This window comes from Hemiscyllium ocellatum, unplaced genomic scaffold (assembly GCF_020745735.1).
Source record: "Hemiscyllium ocellatum isolate sHemOce1 unplaced genomic scaffold, sHemOce1.pat.X.cur. scaffold_1591_pat_ctg1, whole genome shotgun sequence".
Taxonomy (NCBI): Eukaryota; Metazoa; Chordata; class Chondrichthyes; order Orectolobiformes; family Hemiscylliidae; genus Hemiscyllium; species Hemiscyllium ocellatum.
Genome location: NW_026867824.1, coordinates 28,421 through 51,305, shown reverse-complemented (window position 1 = coordinate 51,305; position 22,885 = coordinate 28,421). Strand labels below are relative to the sequence as shown.

General features: G+C 51.9%; 1 protein-coding gene across 1 annotated transcript in view; it reads right to left on the bottom strand.

Annotated features, from left to right (window-relative positions):
- Positions 1 to 17,839, bottom strand: part of dcaf8 (DDB1 and CUL4 associated factor 8) — a 32,746-nt gene extending 14,907 nt beyond the window's left edge. Inside the window, exons 1-3 of the mRNA XM_060822626.1 lie at positions 17,339 to 17,839; positions 16,611 to 16,634; positions 13,804 to 13,884 (exon numbers count right to left, since the gene is read on the bottom strand). The gene's annotated coding sequence lies outside the window, so the exon portion shown is untranslated. The remainder of the gene's footprint in view (positions 1 to 13,803; positions 13,885 to 16,610; positions 16,635 to 17,338) is intronic.
- Positions 17,840 to 22,885: the final 5,046 nt, after the last annotated feature.

The window sequence follows — 22,885 nt, the reverse complement described above, 5'->3', positions numbered from 1 at the left end:
CAGACCAAAAAAGCCACTCATGTCCGGTAACCCCAGCTATACAAAACCCGGTTTTCATCAAGAAAACGGTCAGCTAATGATGCTGGGTTCTTAAACAGAACGAGGTGGAAAAACCAGTCACGGAATGTCAAATTTTCTCTATTTTGAAAGCAAAAAAAATCCAGACACCGGGATAGCACGGTGGTGGTGGTTAGCACCGCTGCCAAATTGGGCCAGGGACTGGTTCCAGCCTCGGGGTGACTGTCTTTGTGGGAGTTTGCACGATCTCCCCGAGTCTGCGTGGGTTTCCTCCCACAACCCAATGATCTGCAAGTTAGGGTGGATTGGCCATGCTAAATTACCCCATAGTGTTCAGGGATGTGCAGGTTAGGGTGGATTGGCCATGCTAAATTACCCATAGTGCCCAGGGATGTGTAGGTTAGGGTTGATTGGCTATGCTAAATTACCCCATAGTGTTCAGGGATGTATAGGTTAGGGTGGATTGGCCATGCTAAATTACCCATAGTGCTCGGGGATGTGTAGGTTAGGGGTTTATTGGCCATGCTAAATTACCCATAGTGACCAGGGATGTGCAGGTTAGGGGGTTTAGCCATGGGAATTACAGAATTATAAGTAGCGGGGTCAGTGTGGACTCAATGGGCCAAATGGCCTCCTTCCATGCTGTAGGGATTTTATGCTTTAATGAAATCCCAACCCTTATCACTCCTCTCGAAACCATCAATGACAGAGCCTTCCAGTTCCATCGGACTGAAGGAATTGGAGAGATCCAGCAGATTAAGCAGAGACTAGCATTATTGTGGCACACTTAGCCCATGTCAGCCTCTAGAGAATTCCAGAGGGCCCCCCAGTTCCCCTGCACTCCCTCTCCCACCCAGACAGATCTCGCAAGTTTAGTTCCCCCTCAGGCCTTCAGCTGTTCTCCTTTCAGAAGGAACCGGTCAGCAGCAGCATTTCCTGGTACCCAGAGGAGAGCGAGTGCTCCTTTCCTGCCCAGGCCTAGTGCCGTCAACTGATGGGAACAGTTTTCCTTCTGTAAAACCAGGACAGCGCGAGGTTCAGGGGAACCTCAATCTAAAAACCACCCCTCCGCTGAGGAGAACCAGCTCAGCTTCTCCAAACGAGAGCAAGGTTCCCCCCCTCTCCACATGGTTCCAATCTCCATTCACACCCCACCACTCCCCCTGGGACCTTCCTGCCTTTTCTGAAGGGTGGGGACGAGAACTGGAACGTGGGCAGAGCCCAGCTTGGAAGGAGTCACGCTGGACTTGAAACGCTCGCTGTTTCTCGCTCCCCAGATGCTGCCAGACAGACACAGAGACTCTCCAAACTGGAAAAGCGTCAGTTCAAATGCCCTGTCTCAAAGCCAGGACCCTGCGGATTTATCATTCACACAAGTCCTCCCTCCTTCAACAGATTGATGCGCGTCCCCTCAGAGTGGCTGCATCCTTTTCAGAACGGTTGTCACCTCCCCCTCATCCCTGACAAAACACACCTCACGTTTCTCAGTATTAAACGCCATCTGCCAGCCCCCGCAAGTGTTTCGATTTGGGAACACATAGTACGACTGAAATCATTCACACACAAAAGGTTCAACTCTAACACAACCCAGTCCCAATACTGACACAGCAATCATCTCGGTGTTTCAACTCGACAGACATTCCAGTCACTGACACCTGATCGACGATTAGTTGGTGTTTTTCGTTTAGAAAATTTTTTTTCTTTTTAAAAAAAAAATCTGCTATCTGAAGGACAAGAACACGAGAAAGTGGGAATCAAGTTTCATCCCCACAAAACATCGTCAGATTATACCCCGGAGAGACCGGAAGCAGGTCTGGGCATTACCCAACAGGCAGGAGATCTCGGGGCGGCACGGCCTGGCAGCTCAGTGGTTAGCGCTGCAGCCTCGCAGCGCCAGGGACCCCGGATCGAGTCCCGCCCCAGGTAACTGGGTGGAGTTTGCACATTCTCCCCGTGTCTGAGTGGGTTTCCTCCGGGTGCTCCGGTTTCCTCCCACAGTCCAAAAATGTGCAGGTTAGGGTGGATTGGCCATGCTAAATTACCCATAGTGCTCAGGGATGTGTAGGTTAGGGTGGATTGGCCATGCTAAATTACCCATAGTGCTCAGGGATGTGTAGGTTAGGGTGGATTGGCCGTGCTAAATTACCCATAGTGCTCAGGGATGTGTAGGTTAGGGTGGATTGGCCGTGCTAAATTACCCATAGTGCTCAGGGATGTGTAGGTTAGGGTGGATTGGCCGTGCTAAATTACCCATAGTGCTCAGGGATGTGTAGGTTAGGGTGGATTGGCCGTGCTAAATTACCCATAGTGCTCAGGGATGTGTAGGTTAGGGTGGATTGGCCGTGCTAAATTACCCATAGTGCTCAGGGATGTGTAGGTTAGGGTGGATTGGCCGTGCTAAATTACCCATAGTGCTCAGTGATGTGTAGGTTAGGGTGGATTGGCCATGCTAAATTACCCATAGTGCTCAGGGATGTGTAGGTTAGGGTGGATTGGCTGTGCTAAATTACCCATAGTGCTCAGGGATGTGTAGGTTAGGGTGGATTGGCCGTGCTAAATTACCCATAGTGCTCAGGGATGTGCAGGTTAGGGTAGATTGACTATGGGGCAATTTAGCATGGCCAAAGGTAAACCTAGGGTAGGGGAATGGTTCTGAGTGCGTTACTCGATGGAGGGTCAGTGTGGAGTTGTTGAGCTGAATGGCCTGTTTCCATACCGTAGGGAATCGAATCTAATCAGTGTTGGAGGCAGCACACTTTGTTTAACAGAACAATACCTGGATTGCAAGAGTCGAGTTATGAGGTACACAAAAACAGAACTCTCTGGAACGTAGAAGGTTGAAGAAAGGATTGGCTCGAACTGATAGGTGATTTAATCTTCTGTTTTCACAACAGCTTGATTTACATTTCCTCAATAAAGGAAGTGGAAAAAGTTACAGGCATCAGGGTGGAGGCCGGGGAAGCACCGGGATCGTCCTGGCTGGTTTAGCATCCTTACAAAGGACAGATCAGGGGCAGGAAATTTTCCAAACCCCTCTGACCACAGGAGAGGGTCAAGACAGTTAACATTTCCCCTTGTTAATCATGGGGCAGCAGAGAGAGACCAGCAAAATACAAACCAGTCGGTCTGACCACACTGGTAGGAATGTTATTAAGAAAACATTGAGGGACAGACTCCGATTATTCAGGGACAGATTTGGGAAAGGAAGGGGGAGTCTGACCGAACTGGATTGACTTGGAGATCACATCCAGGAGCATCGATGAGGGCGATGCATTTAAAGGTGGTCGATGGGGCCTCGAGCAAGGCTTTTGACAAAGTCCCTCCATGGAGTCAGATCGGTCAAAGCAGCTCTGAAACCCAGGGCAAAGCATCTCACAACCGTAACATGAGCGGAGAGGCAGGAAGCAACGGTGAAGGAATAGAGGAAGTCGGATCACTGGGAACAGTGCGGAGGACCCCTGCAGGAGTTAAACAGGAGGGGGAATGGTCAAGTGGTTCATCAGTGACATGAACATTGGGAAAGGAGCGAGAGCGGGAGGAGGATGGTCAGCTAGGTAGGGCAGTAACAAGGGTAATTTTAGCCTGGAAAAACGAGAGGTAGGGAAGGCTAACAAGGCAAGGGGTTAGACTGGACGGTGGAACCCTGGAAAATATGGAAGATTGAACTGTACTGTGCATATGCACAGATCCCTGAAAGGTCAGATCAGATGGTGAAGGCAGCATAAGGGATAGTTACCGTTATGAGCTGAGGCATTGGAGAGCATGAGAGCGAGAAGGGAGGGGCGACGTTGGAACTGTACAAAAACGTTGGTTAGACCACTAATCGAATACCATGCGCAGTTCTCGCCACATTGCAGGAAGGATCGTGCCCATCATCGCTATCGCTCACTAACAAGTAGGACTGCTCCTGGGGAGCTGCCCGAGCCGGACTTGGGGAAGGGTCGCATCTCTGACCACACATTTGGCCGGTATTCCAGGGAGGCGGAATCTCTGTTGCCTGGACGTCACTGGCACCAGTTTCTCCGGTTCCCTTCCAGTCCTTCCCTCTTGCCAAATGAAGAACCGTGCCCCTTCACACAGGAGCTTCCTCCCAAGGCAGTTTCTGCTGAACGAGGGTCTCCCACACATTGGCGTCGACGGTGCATTCCCGCAGGGAATGCCTGCAGGGAGACTGAAACACTTCCTTTGTACCCCTCACGTTTGAGTGCCTTCCCGGACTTGGGAAAAGATGCCACGGCTTTGGCGCTCAGAAATGGGTATCCTCCATCACTCCCAGGGGAGGATCATAGCCTTTACTCAAGATACAGAGTGGAGACCCAGAAGACATAGGAGCACAGTTTGGCCATTCAGCTGATGGAGTCACGGTCAACAGGTTACTTAACCCAGTTCTCCGGCCTTCTCATCAAGGGGACCTGCCTCCATCTTCATTAACTGGGTCCCCGCACAGACTCGTCACCCTCTACCTGAGAACTATTCCTCCTCATCGCAGTTCAGGGAGGCTGGGCCCAGTCTTTGCTCCTGGTGGAACCATTGTTTCCCCCCTCGATGTCTGCTCTATCCAGGCCTCTGTGTTCTGCAGGTTTCAGACAGATCTTCCTCATCCTTCTCAACTCCAGCCAGTACAGACCCAGAGGCCTCAACCACTCCCTAAAACGACAAGCCCTTCTTTCCCAGGATCATTCGGATAAACCTCCTCCACACCCTCTCCAACGGTAGTACATCCCTCCACGGACACCGGGCCCAGAAGAGGTCACCATATCCCGGAGCTGGGTCCAGCCTCAGCAGGACTATCCCTGCTCTGGTACCCCTTTTGAAATAGGGGCGAACACTGCAGTTACCTTCCCGACAGCCAACTCCACCTGCACGTTAACACAGAGAAAATCCTGAACTAGGGCCAAGGGGACAACACTTGCTATCCTCCAGTCTTCTGGCACAAGAGGTGGCTGGAGGGTAGCAAACGTGGTTCCCTGGTTTAAGGAGGGGAGTCAGGGCCACCCTGGTAATTACAGGCCAGTAAGCCTCACTTCGGGTGTGGGTAAGGTGTTGGAAAAGGTTGTAACTGATAGGATTTAGAATCATTGGGAAAGGAATAAGTTGTTTAGGGATAGTCAGTCAACACCGTTTAGTAAAGGACAGATCGTACCTCACTAACCTTATGGAGTTCTTGGAGAAGGTAACAGAACAGGTAGGTGAGGGGGAAGTGGTTGCTGTAGCGTATATGGACTTCAGGAAGCGTTTGATAAGGTTCCACATGGGAGGCTACTTCACAAAATACCGAGTTTGGGGATTGAGGGCGATTTAGATCAGGCATTGGCAAGCTGAAAGACCGAGAGGGGTGGTGGATGGGTAATGTGCATCCTGGAGCACAGTTACTTGTGGTGTGCTGAAAGGGTCGATTCTGGGGCTACTGCTGTGTGTCATTTTTATAAGTGACCTGGAGGAGGGCGTCGAAGGATGGGTTAGTAAACTTGCAGGGGACACTCAGGTCACTGGTGTTGTGGATAGCGCCGAAGGATGTGGTGGGTTACAGAGGGACATCGATAAGCTGCAGGGCTGGGCTGAGAGGTGGCGAGTGGAGCTGATCGTGGAAAAGGGAGAGGTGATTCACTTTGGAAGGAGTAACAGGAATGTAGGAGTACTGGGCTAATAGTAAAGCTCGTGACAGTGTAGATGAGCAGAGAGATCTCCGTGTCCGTGTCTATGCACATAGATCCTTGAAAGTTGCCACCCAGGTTGAGGGGGTTGTTAAGGCAGCATATGGTGGGTTGGTGCTTATTGGGAGAGGGGGATGCAGTTTCAGTGTCATGGTGTGGCTGCACCTGGAGTATTGCGTCCAGTTCTGGACACTGCATTATAGGAAGGATGTGGAAGCTTTGGAAAGGCTTCACAGGAGCTTTACTAGGATGTTGCCTGGTACGGAGGGACGGTCTTATGAGGAAAGGCAGACGGAGCAGAGATGGTTTTCATTGGAGAGGAGGAGATTGAGAGGTGACTTAACTGAGACATAGATGATAATCAGAGGGTTAGATCGGGTGGACAGTGAGAGCCTTTTTTCCTCCGATGGTGATGGCTAGCACGAGGGGACATTGCTTTAAACTGAGGGGTGATAGATTGAGGACAGATATTAGGGATAGTTTCTTCACCCAGTAGGTGGTGTGGAGTGGCCTGCCTGCAGCAGTAGTAGACTCACCAACGTTGAAGGGCATTGGCCAGCCATGTGGATAATCATGGAACACTGTCGGGGAGATGGGCAGGGTATTTTTGTAGGTCAGTACATTGTAGGAGGGCCAAAGGGCCTGGACTGCACTGGAACGTCCTATGCTCTATAGGACCAAGTCCCCTCGCGTTGGAGATTTCCCAGTTTAGAAAAATACTCTCCACCTCTTACTTCCCCTCAATGTAAATTCTGACTGCTCTGTACTCTCTGGGGGCTGTAACACACTGGTACAAACCACATACAAAACACCACTTCTCACTGTATCTCGCCACATGTTGCAATGACACATTACACAACCTCACATTTGCCCACGTTGTATTCCATCTGCTGGTTCTTCGCTCACTCTCCCTGCCTGTCCAAGACCTCCCCAGCTTCCTCAGCTTTACCTGTCACGCCACCCATCTTGGCGTCACGTGCCAACTTAGCAACAACGCCCTCGGTTCCTTTGTCCACATTATTATGGAAGGCGATGATAGCGCGGTCCCAGCCCTCACCCTCGCGGTACTCCACTTGTCACCAGCTGCCAACTGGAAGACGACCCCTTTACCCCCGCTCTCTGCCAGTCCTCTATCCACGCCAGTGCCTTTTCCCCCCCACAAAACACCATGGGCTCTTCGCTCATTTCCCAAGTACCTGGCCAGCACCTGATCAAAAAGGTGTTCTGGAGCCCCCCTCTACACAGTGCCCTCAAACCCTCCCAGGACCAGGTACACCATGGAGCTGGTGGGAGGGTGAAGCTCCCTCGACACCATCCCAAAGCTCTCCCAGGACACAGCAAAACCCCATCGACACTGCCCTCCAACACCAGGACAAGGTTAGGACTTCTATGCGGATGCTGTGGGCTGCTTCAGCCCTCCCAGATGGGGTGAACCAAACGGCTTCAAAAGCGCAGGGGTGGTAGTTTGGAAAGGTCTGGAGGTGGCATCTCCATGTAGGCCAGGTTTCAGAGTCATCCAGGGGAGTGACTGCCTTTGCCAGCAGGGCATCAGCACGGATGGCACAGTCATCGCAGACCCTCACCGGTCAGCACTCCGAGGCCCAGGTTAGGCTGCCATGTTGGATCTCTGCATGGACGTCAGCCTCTGGCAAGGGGAAAGGGGAGGACGTGCTGCACATTTGGGAGGATCGCCCCGGCGATCTCAGCGGGAGGGATAGACTGGACTGGAGGTGGTCGAGGATCGAGACACACTCCTCTGTGCACACTGCCACGCCTGTATCAGGCGAGGATTCTCTTCTGGGAGAGCAGGGGCCTGCATAACAAAAAGGGGAGGGGAGAGCTGTTCTCTTAACGAATACCACCCCGGCCAACCTGGAGGGGGCGCCCACTTCACAACAAAGCTGCCTCTTGGCAAGAATGGTGGTGGTGAAGGGGCAGGGGGAGAAAGCCACATCCTTGCCTGACCCATCCTGACCACAAAAGGATGCTGTCACCTGACAGGAGGAGGACCGCCGCCATTGGCGTGGGAGGGGATCGGAGCAGGTCGAGGAATTTCAGCCTCGGAGAGGCCCTTCCTTCACGCTGACGGAACCGAAAGCCGGGTGTGGATTGAAGGTGGCCACACAGACTGGCCGGTGTTGTTCCTGGCACCCACTCCATTCCTCAGCAGCGAGACATCCTGCCCATGGTCGGGTAAGGAGCCATACTAGCTTTCCAGGAAGGATTCCCCCGAGACCAGAAGGCAGCTCACCTCAAGGATTCGGGTGATGAACTTCCCGACAGCGCAGGAGACGGTGATCCCACAGTCCCGCTTGGTCCCCTTTCCCGAAGGCAGTGGCAACAACAGGGAGTTGGTCTTCGCAAAAGCTTTGCGGGAATGGACAGAGATGACAGCCTCGTGTGTGGTGCTGGAAAAGCACAGCCGCTCAGGCAGCATCCAAGAAGCAGGGCAGTGGGCCGTCTGGGCCAGAGCCCTTCATCAGGAATGAGGCTGGTGGGGTGCGAGATAAATGGGGGTGGGGTTGCTGAGAGTGCGATAGATAGATAGAGGTGGGGGCAATGGCGATAGGTCGGAGAAGAGGTGCAGGTAAGGTGGGAAGGAAGGTGGACAGGTCAGGAGGGTGGCATGGAGTTGGACTGGGATAAAGGTGGGGGAGGGGAGGAGGAGGAGGAGACTGGTCAAAATCCACACTGATGCAGGGTGGTTGGAAGGTCCCAAGGTGGAAGATGAGGCGTCCCTCCTCAAGGCGTCGGGTGGTGAGGGAGTGGCGATGGAAGCAGCCCAGGACCTGCATGTCCTCGGCAGTGTGGAAGGGGGGAGTTGAAGTGTTTGGTCATGGGGCAGTGGGGCTGGTTGGGGCCGGTATCCTGGAGATGCCCTCAGAGTGCATCTGCAGTCCTCACTTTCCCCTGACAGGGATGACCAGTAAGCTCTGCTCCTCCCCAGGTTGGTATCCCAGCACCTCCTCCTCTGTGTGTGGGTGTATGTCTAAGAGAGACTTCAGCGTCCACCTCACCAGGTGGCAGTCCAAGACCACCTTTGCTGGGGGGGGGGGGTGGATATTCCCTCCAACACTTGATTGCACCGTGCTTTCGGGGTTCTTTGGAGCATTCACTCCATCGGAGGCTGATGCTGTCAATTCAGCCAGAAGGGTGCCATAGTTCCCCCACCTTGGTTTGGGACTGAGGGTCTGTACCGTACGGTCTCTCGGTGACCCTGCCTTAACCCAGGGGAGGAACGGCAGCTCCTTCACTTTCTCGGAACCACCACTGGCTCTCGATTTCCCTTCTGGCTTCGCATTCTGAACGCTCCCTGGGATCACAGCCCTGGTTCCTTCGCAGCACACAACGATGGTAGTCTTCAGCTGGTTTCAGATCCCTTCGACGACTCTGAAAGAAAAGCCCTTTGCCAACATCGTTGCGGCAGGTTTGCCCGCCTGCTTGGCTCGAAGCCTGCAGGATGGTAAGCTTCCTTCCAGGTTCAGCCACTTCTGGGGCATTTGCCGGGCACTGGAGCTGGTGGTCAGTCCCACCAGTCGTTCCCAAAGCAGTTGGGCACCCTTCTGGAGTCGGGACTGACCACCACAGTTGACCACAGACGCCTTGGAAGGGTAAGTCTCAAACTCCTCTCTCTGGCGGAGCGGCTTGTTGGTGCTGACCAGTTGGGGTTCCACACGTTTGGGTGAGCGGGGAGAATGCTGCTGGAGTTGCAGGGCTTTCCTTTCAGACCCTGGCGCTGGAAGTCTCAAGAATAGGACAGTTTTTACCTTCCTGAGAGATGCCGGTGAGTATGCTGTACAGGCTGGGGACAACGTTCCCTTTGGAAAAAATCTGTGGCATGAGGGGTCAGAGCACAGGCACTCCTCAGCCGTTGCCTGCCAACCCATGGAAAGTTCTAGACAGTCACGAGGCGGTCATTGATGCCAACAGGGAGCTCAGAGAGCAGGCTGCCATGTTCAAACCACTCCAGCTCCAACTTCAATAGCAAGATGACCAACGAACAACCTGCTCGAGTGTGTGCGCGCGGAGAGAGCAACCCCAGGATGCTGCCTGAGCCAAAGGGGGCTTTGACACAAGAGAAGACTGGACAGGCTGAGATTATTTCCCTTGGGGCAAAGGTTGAGGTGGGGGGGGGGGGGGGGGGGGGGGGGGGGGGGGGGGGGAAGGTGGGAAATGGATGCCAAGCTGCCTTGGATTGTGACAGGCAGCTTCCAGTTAATGGAAGATGAGAAACCAACAGGGTTTGTGGAGTTAAGGCACGAGTTAGAGGGCTCACACAAGAGGCAAGGAGAATTTTATTTCCACTGGGTGGTTGGAAGTCACTCCCTGAAAGGGCTGGGTGGGTCAGAAACTTGCTTTCACATTTCAGCAGCATTTTGACACTGCCTTGTGCTCCTATAGCCTTCATTAATATGGGTCATCAGCCCATCCTGTAAACCGGATCAGTGCAGCCAAGGTGTGGTTGACCAGCAGAGACAGGATGGGTCGAAGGGCCTGCTGCTGTGCTGTAAGCGTCCGGGAATTGGAGTATTGTGTACAGTTCTGGTCGCCACATATAAGCGGCTTTGGAAAGGGTGCAGAGGAGATTTACCAGGAATGGAGGAACGGTCTTAGGAGGAAAGGCTGAGGGAATGGAGGCCGTTTTCATCAGAGAGAAGGTGGTGGAGAGGTGACTTAATTGAGACACAAGCTAATCAGAGTTAGATAGGGTGGACAGTGGCAATGTCCCTCCGATGGCAATGGCTAGCCTGAGGGGACATCGCTTTCAATTCAGGATGGCAGGTATGGGGCAGATGTCAGAGGTAGTTTCTTTACTCAGTTCTAAGGGTGTGGAACGCCCTGTCTGCAACAGCAGTACACTCACCAACTTTAAAGGGCACTTGGATAGACAAATGGATGAAAATAGAATAGTGTGGGTTAGATGGGCTTCAGATCGATTCCACAGGTCAGTGCAACATCGAGGGCTGAAGGGCCTGTACTGCACTGGAAGGTTCTATGTGAATGGATATTTGCATCAGAATTCACACTGGAAACGTGGCTACAACCTAGGAACAGGAAGCCTTTCATCATGACTGAACCGTTTAGGCACCAAACCACGTTCCTGCCCGCTCCTGATCACCTCCCACCCCTTCTCAACACAGACTCAAATTAACCTGCGTTACAAATGCTCAATCTCAGCTTCCACCACCTTTCCAGAACATTCCAAACATTCCGAATACAGACGTTTTCATCTCAAATCACAAGCGGTGGCTGACACCTGATTTGAAACGGGATCCCTCGTTCTCTGCTCTTTCACAAGGAAAAAAAACCACCTTGGCATAACCTCCCTTTCAAAAATCCCCCTCACCATCTTCAACCCCACGCAGTGTGTCCATACTTATCATCACCCCATCAACCTTGCCAGCCCCCCCCACATTTATCTCAGCCCCCCGACCCCACATTCCTGACAAAGGGCTTATGCCCATCACATCGACTCTCCTGCTCCTTGGATGCTGCCTGAGCTGCTGCGCTTTTCCAGCCCTGCATTTTGCAACTCAAACTCCAGCAGATACCAGCAGATACCAGCCAGGTCTGTCCAAACCTCGCCTCACCAGGAGGGCCACTGACTGATTCCAGGTTCAAGTGCAGGACACCTTCGCCAACCCCCTTCGCATCACACATTCCCCAGCTTGGGTGGGCTCGGAGTCAGACACTGAGTAAAGCTCCCTCTACACTGTCACCCGTCAAACACTCCCAGGACAGGGACAGCACGGGGTTAGATACAGCGTAAAGCTCCCTCTACACTGCCCCCCATCAAACCCTCCCAGGGCAGGGACAGCACGGGGTTAGATACAGAGTAAAGCTCCCTCTACATTGTCCCCATCAAACACTCCCAGAGGACGGGGACGGGACGAGGTTAGGTAAGTAAAGCTTCCTCCACATCATCCCATCCCATTTCAAGCATCTGCTAGTCAAAACACTCCTCGGACCAGTACAGCGGGGGTCGAGGTACAGAGTAAAGTCCTCTCTCTCTCTGCACCATCCCCAAACATTCCCAGGAGAGGTATTGCACAGAGTTAGGGACAAAGAATTGCTTCCTTCACTCTTTGAACCCTCACCTGATGCTTCTTCATTTTATTAATATTTATCAGTTTTGGCTTAGAGCTGAGAACCGAGAGCTAAAATTGACTTTTGGGCCGTGGGCAACGGTGTTTGGTGATAGGCAAAACCGACCAAACAGGCTTTTGTTTATTGGTCAGGCCAGGCCTGGATGTTAACTGCAGATTGCTATCTGATCAGAAGGTACTGCAGATGCCCCTTCATCACTAGAGAAAAGCAATACAAACAGAGAGCAGAATTAACAAGGCCGATACCTGGGAATTGGTTCCGGCAAGTCTGGAAGTGACCTCAAGCAGACATTGAATGGTAACTTGGACTGAGTGAACGAGATGGTCAGTGAGTGGTCAGAATGTGAACTAGGTTTTGGATGGTTTTGTGTAAAAAGGAATTTCATAATAATGTCAAAGCACCCCCCATCCCCCACCCCAAACCCCACCTGAGCAGCTTTTGCAAGTTGAGAATACTGCTTTTATCCTGAGTGAACTGGAAGGATAACCCTGATTGCCACCTTCAGAAAAGTCAACAGACGCCCCATCTATATCTGTGGAACAACATGTTAAGAACTCAGGAAACAACCTGGCCAGTTTGTTCAGCTATAGGAAGAGGCTGAATAGGCTGGGGCTATTTCCCCTGCTGTTTGGAAGGGTGAGGGGTGCCCGGAGGGATTTGATAACAACAGATTTATCCTTTAACTACGTTCGGTTGTTGGTTGGTTCGTGAATGGGACTGAAAATGTGTACAACATAAATCAGTTAGATTATCTTGTTGTTTAAAGTTTGTTCTGCTAAAATTGTGTTATTAAATTTTGCACACAGTCTTATTTAAGATACAAACCAGTGTCTAGAATTGATTTTTCGCAGAGTCTGGGATGGGATTATTCAACAACCTGATGAGGAAACACTGGGAGGAGAAAGTGAGGGCTGTAGATGCTGGAGATCAGAGCTGAAAGTGTGTTGCTGGAAAAGCGCAGCAGGTCAGGCAGCATCCAAGGAACAGGAGATTCGACGTTTCGGGCAGAGAAGGGCTTAGGCCCGAAACGTCGAATCTCCTGTACCTTGGATGCTGCCTGACCTGCTGCGCTTTGAGGAAACACTGGGGTCAACTTTGAGAGCCTTTGAAAGAGTCAGAAATGTACAGCATGGAAACAGACTCTACGGTCCAACTCATCCATGCCAAACAGACATCCTAAAATTAATATAATCCCATATTCTTCTCATCCCTTCTTATTCATATCCCCATCCAGGTGCCTTTTAAATTGTACCAGCCTCCACCACTTCCTCCGGCAGCTCATTCCACACACGCACCACCCTCTGGGGGAAAACATTACTTCTCCAGACCCCTTTTTAAAAGTCTTCCCCTCTCACTTTAAAAGCTACACCCTCTAGTCTTGGGCTCCCCTACTCTGGGAGTTAAAAAAACCACCTTGTCTATTTATCCTATCCATGCCCCTCATGATTTTATAAACCTCTATAAGGTCACCCCTCAGCCTCCAACGCTCCAGGGAAAGCAGCCCCAGCCTGTTCAGCCTCTCCCTGTCACTCAAACCCTGGCAACATCCTTGTAAGTCTTGGCTAAACCGGAGCAGGTTCAGAAAAGTTTTAAATACCACTGTGTTGCAAACAGAAAGGCTGATTTGGTTTGGCTCCATATCCAAACACTAATTGGGATGACAGCATTTCCTCTTAAATTCTACACATCATCGCTCACGTCTGCTGCACCGAATATCTCTGTAAACCCCCAGTGCAGGGGAGATAGCGATTTAACTAGAAAGAACATAATCTCTTCGCTGAATTGCAACCGGCTGCTCAGGAGCTTCAGAAAATACCATCAGCCTGACCGCAAGCTTCTATTTCGACATTTAAACACACGCACCATCTGCAAACGCACATGAAACGTACCAAAGGTGAGGCGTACTTACCTGCGCCAGGATTGGCCGCTGGCTCTTAAAATCAAAACTTAAAAAAAAAGTCACGTTTCCTGTCAAATGACCAACCAGCTCAACACGTTTCACGCGAAAACAGGATCTTTTTACCTGTCGTTAACAAAAGAAACGGCGACCACTGGAACGCGTAAATAACAAAGTGCTGGAAAAGATCAGGAGGTCTGGTCGCATCTGGAGAGAGAGAGAACAAAAACACAGGAGTCAACGTGGACCGTTCAACGTGACTTCTCCCTCCTGGTCAAGAGGAAGGACATACCACTTCAAAAGCGGTTCAGAGGATGATTCCCTGGAACAGAGGAGGTAATCGTTCCGAGGAAAAACTGGACAGGCTGCATCTGCAGTTCAGAAGAACAAGTGTGATCCGATCGAAACGAAGACCCTGGGGATATTTCCCTGCCTCGGAGTCTGGAGCAAGAGGGACGGCTATTTTGAAACAAATCTGATCATTCAAAAAGCAGACACAGACACAGACACAGACACAGACACAGACACAGACACAGACACAGACACAGACACAGACACAGACACCCGGGTTCGAATCCAGCCTCGGGCGACTGTGTGCGCGTGTGTGGAGTTTGCACGTTCTCCCAGTGACTGCGTGGGTTCCCTCCCACAGCCCAAAGATGGGCAGGTTAGGGTGAAACAGCAGGGGTTAAGTGTTGGTTTGCTGCGTTCGAGTCAGAGAGTGTGGTGCTAGGAAAGCACAGCCGGTCAGGCAACATCCAAGGAGGAGAGTTGACGTTTCAGGCAGAAAGGGCTTTTATCCGAAACGACAACTCTCCTGCTCCCTCGGATGCAGCCTAACCCCTGTGCTTTTCCAGCACCATACTCTTCGATTCTAATCTCCAGCATCTGTAGTCCTCACTTCCTGCTAAGTTAGGGGCAGATGTAGAGTAACAGGGTCAGGGAATGGGTCTGGGTGGGAGGGCCAGTGTGGACTTGTTGGGCTGAAGGGTCTCTTTCCACACTGTCAGGATTCTACTTTTACACAGCAGAGGAGGATAGATTCTGGACGAAGATTGCAGCCAGGATTTATTGGAGGCATGGGGAGTTTAAGGCGATCATCAGATTAGCAGTGATCTTTCTAAACGTTTGAACAGCCTGCCCTGATTTCACAGGCCTCGTGTTCATGGACAGAGAACAGTGTTGAGTTTTATGCTGGTGACAGTGAAGGGCAGGGGGGAGAATAAATAACAAGGAACAAGCAAGGTGACTAAACAAAATCTTTGGTATATTAAGCAGCATTAGAAGTTATATCTCTTCAAAACAGATTAAATTTGAACAGGACTGGACAGGGTAAATGCAGGAAGGTGTCCTTGATTGGGAATCCAAAACCAGGCGTCACAGGCCTAAACAGAAGGACTTTTTCAGGCAGAGAGGAGAATAAACCCCTTCATCAAAAAGAGTGGTGAGCCTGTGGAATCCCAACAGGGGAAGCTGCTGAGGCCAAAACATTGAAGGAGATGAAGTCACAGAGACGTACAGCCCAGAAACAGACCCTTCGGCCCAACCTGTCCAGATATCCCAACCCAATCTAGTCCCACCTGCCAGCACCCGACCCATATCCCCCCCCAAACCCTTCCTATTCATATACCCATCCAAATGCCTCTTAAATGCTGTAATTGTACCAGCCTCCACCACTTCCTCTGGCAGCTCATTCCATACACGTACCACCCTCTGGGGGAAAACGTTGCCCCTTAGGTCCCTTTTATATCTTTCCCCTCTCACCTTAAACCTATGCCCCTCTAGTTCTGGACACCCCCACCCCAGGGGAAAAGACTTTGCCTATTTATCCTATCCATGCCCCTCAATTTTATAAAACCACTACAAGGTCACCCCTCAGCCTCCGACGCTCCAGGGAAAACAGCCCCAGCCTGTTCAGCCTCTCCCTGTAGCTCAGACCCTCCAACCCTGGCAACATCCTTGTCAATCTTTTCCGAACCCCTTTCAACTAGGAGAAAGTGAGGTCTGCAGATGCTGGAGATCAGAGCTGAAAAGTGTGTTGCTGGAAAAGCGCAGCAGGTCAGGCAGCATCCAAGGAGCAGGAGAATTGACGTTTCGGGCATGAGCCCTTCTTCAGGATTCCTGCCCCTGCTCCTTGGATGCTGCCTGGCGTGCTGAGCTTTTCCAGCAACACAATTTTCAGCTCTGAACCCTTTCAAGTTTCACAACATCTTTCCAATAAGAAGGAGACCAAGGGATCAAAGGGTTATTGCTTTTTGGAGAGGGGGGGGGGGGGGGGGGTGGAGAAGAGAGAGAAGAAAAGGAGGAACAGAGGACATTGTTGGATACCCAGCCCGGATCTTATTGAATGGGGAAGGAGCATATTCCTGCTCTTCTTAAATGATATTTCTACACCCAAAGTGAGGGTTGTTAGCAGAACGAAAAGGAGTTCTGCTCCAAAAGTAGACCGGTCAGTCCATCAGGTCACATCCTTCCTGTTTCTTGAGATCACACACACAGAGTCTCAACTTCCTTTTGAGCATTTCAGTCCCAACCCAACCCCTCTCACATCCAAGCTGCACATTTCCAACCAGAATGGCCCTCTGAACCAGAGAAAGGTTTCCTCGTCTCATTGAATTACGGCCCTTTGGTTCTCAATCCTTCTAGAAACCAGGAGCCACCCAACCTGCACCCGTCCAATCTACGCACCCCACTCAAGTTCCACACACCTGGGATCGCTCCTTATATAAAACAAACAAAAACTAGTGGAAAAATCTCAACATCCATGCAGAGAAGGCAGAGTTAACATTTCGGGTCCACTGACCCTCCTTAGAGGACTGATGGCAGCTGGGAAATGACACAAACTGACGTCTGGCACGGAGGTTAAAAAAAAAGGAATAACTTCAAAAGAAAAAATGATCGAAAAGGAGGAATGCCAAGAGGCTGACGCTTACCTGTTGTGGATCCAACTTCTCTCCCTGCAAAACAACAGGACAACGTTAGTCACAGAGGGAACAGGGAGAAAGACACCGAGCAAGAGAATAGGATCAGTGGCAGTCACATCTCAACCCTCCTGACCCAAACTTCAGACCAGGGAACACCGTCCTGCCAGAGGTGAAGGGGGGAGAGGAAACCCAGGATGTCTGCACCCTGTTGTGGTGACGCTGGTCCTCACCTAGGTTAACTCACTTGCCCCAGCATGGCGCGCGACGAAACAGAGGCATGATGAAGGGGGACAAACTCACTCCTCTTCCCCCCCCTGCGCCCCACCACAACCCCCCCCGCCCCCACCACCCCCCCCCCCCCCACCCCTGTCAGCAGATGCACCGACACCAACATCTGACCATAACCAGGACCTGCTCAATCACCACGGGACGCGAGCCGGAGTATAATGCCCGCCCAACCAAACGGCTCAAACCCTCCAACACCAACCCGACCCCCATTCAATCCCCACCCCCTCATCCCCCCAACCAAAACACCAGACGGAAACCCCCAACCAACTCCATCCCCGACCGACACCAAACCCCACGCCATGACACCCCCAACCCCAAACCACTCGATACCCCACCCCCCAAAAAAAAACACCACTCGATACCCCCCCACCCCCACTAAACTCCCCCAAAGCCACTTGAAACGGCCCCCCCCCACCCCCAGCCAAACCCCACGGCAGGAGAATACTTACCCTCGCCTCAGTCAGAGTGAATATCGCCTCATTGTCAGGAGGTACTTTTATCAAAATTAAACCCCCCCCCACCTTTCCCCCTGAAATCTTTGAAGGAATTTTAAACCAAAAAAAAAGAAAGGGAGAGAGAGAGCTCAGATTATTGGGGAGGGGAAGGTGGTGGTGAGGGGTTGTTGTTGTAGCTGCAGCTAAGCCAATGTAACTTCTTGTTGTTGTTGCTTTTTTTCCTCTCTTTCTTTTAAAAGTGTTGTTTTAAATAAAGAAAAACGACAAATCTGACAGACAGGGGGAGGGAGGGGGAGGTGGCTGCCCTTCAGGGCCGTCTGCAGCCGGCGGTGCTTGTTAAGGTGCTGCTGGTTGTTGTTGTTGTTGTTGTCGTCTCCCTGCCCTCCGCCGCCATCTTGGTTTTGGGGGGAGGAAGGGGGAGGGGCTGCCCCCACTTGTTCCTTCCTCCCTCACCTCAATAAAGTTGAGTGACGCCCCGCTCTCGCAACGGGCAACCCACCGCGGACACGGCGGCGAGGGGGTGCCCCGCAACAAGATGGCCGCCGCCGCCAACCGTCACTTCCGGTCACCGCCAACCGTCGCTTCCTGTCACCGCCTGTCGAATCCCGTCCTCTCTTCTCTTCCCCCTTCACCACCCCCACCTCCCCCTCCCTTACTTTCCAACCGTCGCCAGACTCAGCTAATTTCCGGTCGCCATCTTGACTCCGCCCCCTCCACGCCGCCTCGCTGTAAGTCGTTTCTTTCTTCCCCGTCCCCAACCCTATCGTCCGCAGGTTGGAAAATGAACTGGTGTTTTTAAACCGCCGGTCACAGCTTGAAAATTCGCCCAATGGGAGAAGTCGTCCGGGGAGGGTTGTCTGCCGTCACTTCCTGTGCTGGCATACCTTTCGCTTCAAGCTCATTTGCTTGAGCGAGCGCCATCTTTGTTTAGGGCGAACGGGGTTGAGTATACATCCCATGATCTACAGGGAGCTGAAGGACGCCATCTTTGTTAAGGGACAGACTGGGGCTCAATACGCATCCGCGGTCGACGCGGGAATAGGAACGCCCGCCATCTTGGTTTAGGGCGTACGGGGAGATACCCTGCCATCGACATTGGAAGGGTTTCGCCATCTTTGTTTGGGGCACAATAGTGGTACTAGCCAACTCTCAGTGGTAGCTTACCGGTTTTGGCGGCCATCTTTATGGGTGGCAGAGATGTATTGACACCACTGTTTAACTAATACCACTCAACATTGACTACAAACTTTTTGGAATAGATAAATAAACAAAACTTTTCGAACTTCCTGCTACATATTCTTGACTCAGGCCATCTGGATAGAGAAGGAGACATCATTTGCTTGATGTCTGGGGGGGGGGGGGGGGGGGCACCATATTTGATCCCCTAGGCCCATTGACTGAAAAGTAATGGGATTTTACTCCCCTGTATGCCTGAACTTCATTCAAATACAAATCCTCCCCTTTTGTGTTTCTTTTTAAAAGCTTAAGTTTCTGTGGCTTTGATTCCAATCCGTAAACTGCCCAGAGGACACAGTTAAGGGTCACCAAATTGGACCTGGAGTCACACGTAGGCCAGACAAGGCAAGGATGGCAAATCTCCTTTCCCCCCCCCCGCAGCCATTCACGAAATAGATGGATTTCCCCCCTCCCCAACAACTACCATTAGGCCAGTGTTTTATGCAATCCAAATTTCACCCACTGGCCACAGCAGAATTCAAACCCAAGCCACTAGAACGTTAACCGGGAGTTCTGAACTTCTAGTCAAGTGACATTGCCACTACCTTCGCCACCTACTTTTCTTCCTGCAACCATCACCCATTTCTCCGATAAGGTAGCCCAACACTTGCCAAACTGATTTGAAGGCCTGTTGCTGTGTCATGACCATCACAGGCTTCAAGGAACCAAGTGGCCTTCCCCCCACAGACCAAATAAATGAAATTTGTCCCTCTTCTTGAGGTAGGAGTTGAGAAACCGAAGGGGCCGTTGTGAAGGAGCCTCCAAAAAACAATAAAGCCAAGTACTGCAGGCCTAAGGTTTAAACAGAAATCAGGTCTGGCAGAAGATGCAATTGTAAACATCAACCAAGTTTCTCATGCGACCAGGCCAGCTGATGTTCTCCAGTACATTTCCAGGCCTCCTCTTCCTGTCCTTGACGCCATTACTCAAAGGCAAAATGGCTTCCTCCCGTTTGCCCAAATTACAAACCTAGAAGGGCCACACAGCCTCCTCCCGTTCCTCACTCATCAGCCCAAATGGCTGCCTCCTATTCCAACATGGGAGGAAAGAGGCCATGGCTCATCAAGGAGCAAGATAGAAAACAGGGGTATTCAGAGCATGCATCTTCTATTAGGGAAAAAAGAACCATCTTAGAGTTCCCTGACACAGACCAGAATGGATTGTCAACTGGGTTCCCATACAACAATTCAGCACTTACATCATCACTCTGTTAGGTTCTTTAATTTCCCCCTCACACCACCTTCATGCCTCCAAAGTAAACCTGCAGTTGGCCTTCAAGGCAATTAAGTAGAGAACAGATTAACTCACCCAGATATGATTGGTCCACAGTCACATGACCTCCCCCCCCAAAGGTCACCAGCCTCTGATACAAAAAACCCGAACGAACTGGAAACCGGAAACGAAGACAGAAATTGCTGGAAAAATCTCAGCAGGTCTGGCAGCACCTGTGGAGAGAAAGCAGAGTTAACCCTTCTCCAACAAGTTCTGTTTTGGTTTTATTAGATCAGATTACTTAGTGCGGAAACAGGCCCTTCGGCCCAACAAGTCCACACCGACCCTCCTAAGCGCAACCCCTACACCTAACACTACAGGCAATTTAGCCTGGCCAATTCACCTAACCTGCACATCTTTGGACTGTGGGAGGAAACCGGAGCACCCGGAGGAAACCCACGCAGACATGGGGAGAACGTGCAAACTCCACACAGACAGTCGCCTGAGGCAGGAATTGAACCCGGGTCTCTGGCGCAGTGAGGCAGCAGTACCAACCCACTGTGCCACCGTGCTGCGCACACAGTTTGTTTCTTCAGAAGCTGTGTCCCAGTGAAAACTGAATAATACTGAGTTATAGAGCATGGAAACAGACCCTCCGGTCCAACTTGTCCATGCTGACGAGACATCCTAACCTAATCTAGTCCCACCTGCCAGCACCCGGCCCATATCCCCCCAAACCCTTCCTATTCATATACCCATCCAGATGCCTCTTAAATGCTGTAATTGTACCAGCCCCCACCACTTCCTCTGGCAGCTCATTCCATACACGTACCACCCTCTGGGTGAAAATGTTGCCCCTTAGGTCTCTTTTATATCTTTCCCCTCTCCCCCTAAACCTATGCCCCTCTAGTTCTGGACTCCCCCACCCCAGGGGGAAAAGACCTTGTCCATTTACTCTATCCATGCCCCTCATGATTTTATAAACCTCTATACGGTCACCCCTCAGCCTCCGACGCTCCAGGGAAAACAGCCCCAGCCTGTGAAAGCAAGCAAATCAGCTCTGAAGAGCATCACCCCACATCCCCCACCCACTCCCCCACCCCCCCTCCCTTTCCCAGTCCCTGTAACCCGACATTTCCCATGGCAAACCCGCCAACTCTGCACGTGTGCAGACGCTGCGGGACAATTTCCCATGGCAAATCCAGCTACCCTTAACTGTATCTATAATGTTCATTATTTTATGAACCTCTATCAGGTCGTCTCTCACCCCCCCCCCCAGCAAACATCCTGGTATATCTCTTCCCAAACCTCCCCCTGTTCTTCCCCTGCTGTTCCATTCTCTCCCAGACCACCCCTTCCTCCCTCAGTCTCATGTTTCCCCACCCACCCCCGGCCAATTACGACCCACTCCCTGTCTCTCCTCATTCATTCCCTTTCTATTTCCCCCGTTCCCCCTCCAACTTCCTGTTGCTCCACATCCACTTCCCTCCAGGAACCTTTCCCTTGATACGCACTCCCCTCATTCAATTTACCCTCGTCCTGTCACCCACACTCTCTCCCCATCCACCCCTTTTTCTCTCTCTCTCTCTCTCTGTTCCCCAGTTCCCTGTTCCAGCACCTCTCCCTGCCATCTTGCCCCGTTATTTGCCTCTTTAGGGTGGCACAGATGGTGGCACAGTGGTTTCCCATTGCCAATCCACCCTAACCTGCACATCCCTGGGCACTATGGGTAATTTAGCATGGTCAATCCACCCTAACCTACACATCCCTGAGCACTATGGGTCATCTGGCAGTACATCTTTGGACTGTGGGTGGAAAGCAGAGAACCGGAGGATACCCACACAGACACGGAGAGAATGTGCAAACTCCACACAGACAGTTGCCCGAGGCTGGGATCGAACCCGGGTCCCTGGCGCCGTGAGGCAGCAGTGCTAACCCACTGAGCCAATATTGCAAGGGGAGCTGGAGTGGGTGGGGGGTGGATGGGATACTTTGAAACATACATGTGACAGGGTGGTATATAAATGCACGTTCCATTTGGCAGGTTGTGTGTTTTTTTCAGTCTTGTTTGTTCATGAGCCATCCCTAGTTGCCCCCCCTTGAGAAGGTGGGGGTGAGCTGCAGCCCGTGTGCTGTGGGTAGACCCACATTGCCCTGAGGGAGGGGATTCCAGGATTCGGCCCCAGCCACACTGAGGGGAACGGCGATATATTCCCGAGGCGGGATGGGGAGGGGCTCGGAGGGGAAGTTGCAGGGGGCTGGTGTTCCCATGTACCTGCTGCCCCTTGTCCTTCTGGATGGAAGTGGCCGTGGGGTTTGGAAGGTGCTGCCTGAGGGGCTTTGGGGGATTTCTGCAGGGCACCTTGTAGATGGTCCACACCGCTGCTACTGAGTGTCAGTGAGGGGAGGGAGGGAGGGGGTGTTTGTGGGTGGGGGGCCAATCCCGCAGGGGGCTGCTTTGTCCCTGGATGGGGTCGAGCTTCTTGAGTGTTGTTGGAGCTGCCCCCATCCAGGGGCAAGTGGGGAGTATTCCCTCACCCTCCTGACCAGGGCCTTGTAGATGGTGGGACAGGGTTTGGGGGGAGAGTCAGGAGGGGAGTTACAGGATTCCCAGCCTCTGACCTGCTCCTGTAGCCGCTGGGTTTATGTGGGGGAGTCCAGTTGGGTTTCTGGCCACTGGTAACCCCCAGGATGTGGGGATTCAGTGACGGTAACACCGTTGAATGTCAAGGGACGGTGGTCAGATTGTCTCTTATTGATGTCATAGCCTGGCAATGGTGTGGTGTCAATGTTACTTGCCACTTGTCAGCTCAAGCCTGGAACATAGGCTTCACTGGCTGGGTCAGCACTGATTGGCCAGCTCTCGTTGCCCAATGGGATGTAAGAATCCATCATATTGCTGCGGGACCTGACTCTCATGTACAAACTGGACTGGGTTTCCTTTTGGAAAAGCCAATAGGGAGCAAGATACGTTGATCTGAGCTCCAGGGAGAGGCTGAACAGGCTGGGGCTGTTTTCCCTGGAGCGTCGGAGGCTGAGGGGTGACCTTATAGAGGTTTATAAAATCATAGTGCAAATAGACAAAGTTATTTC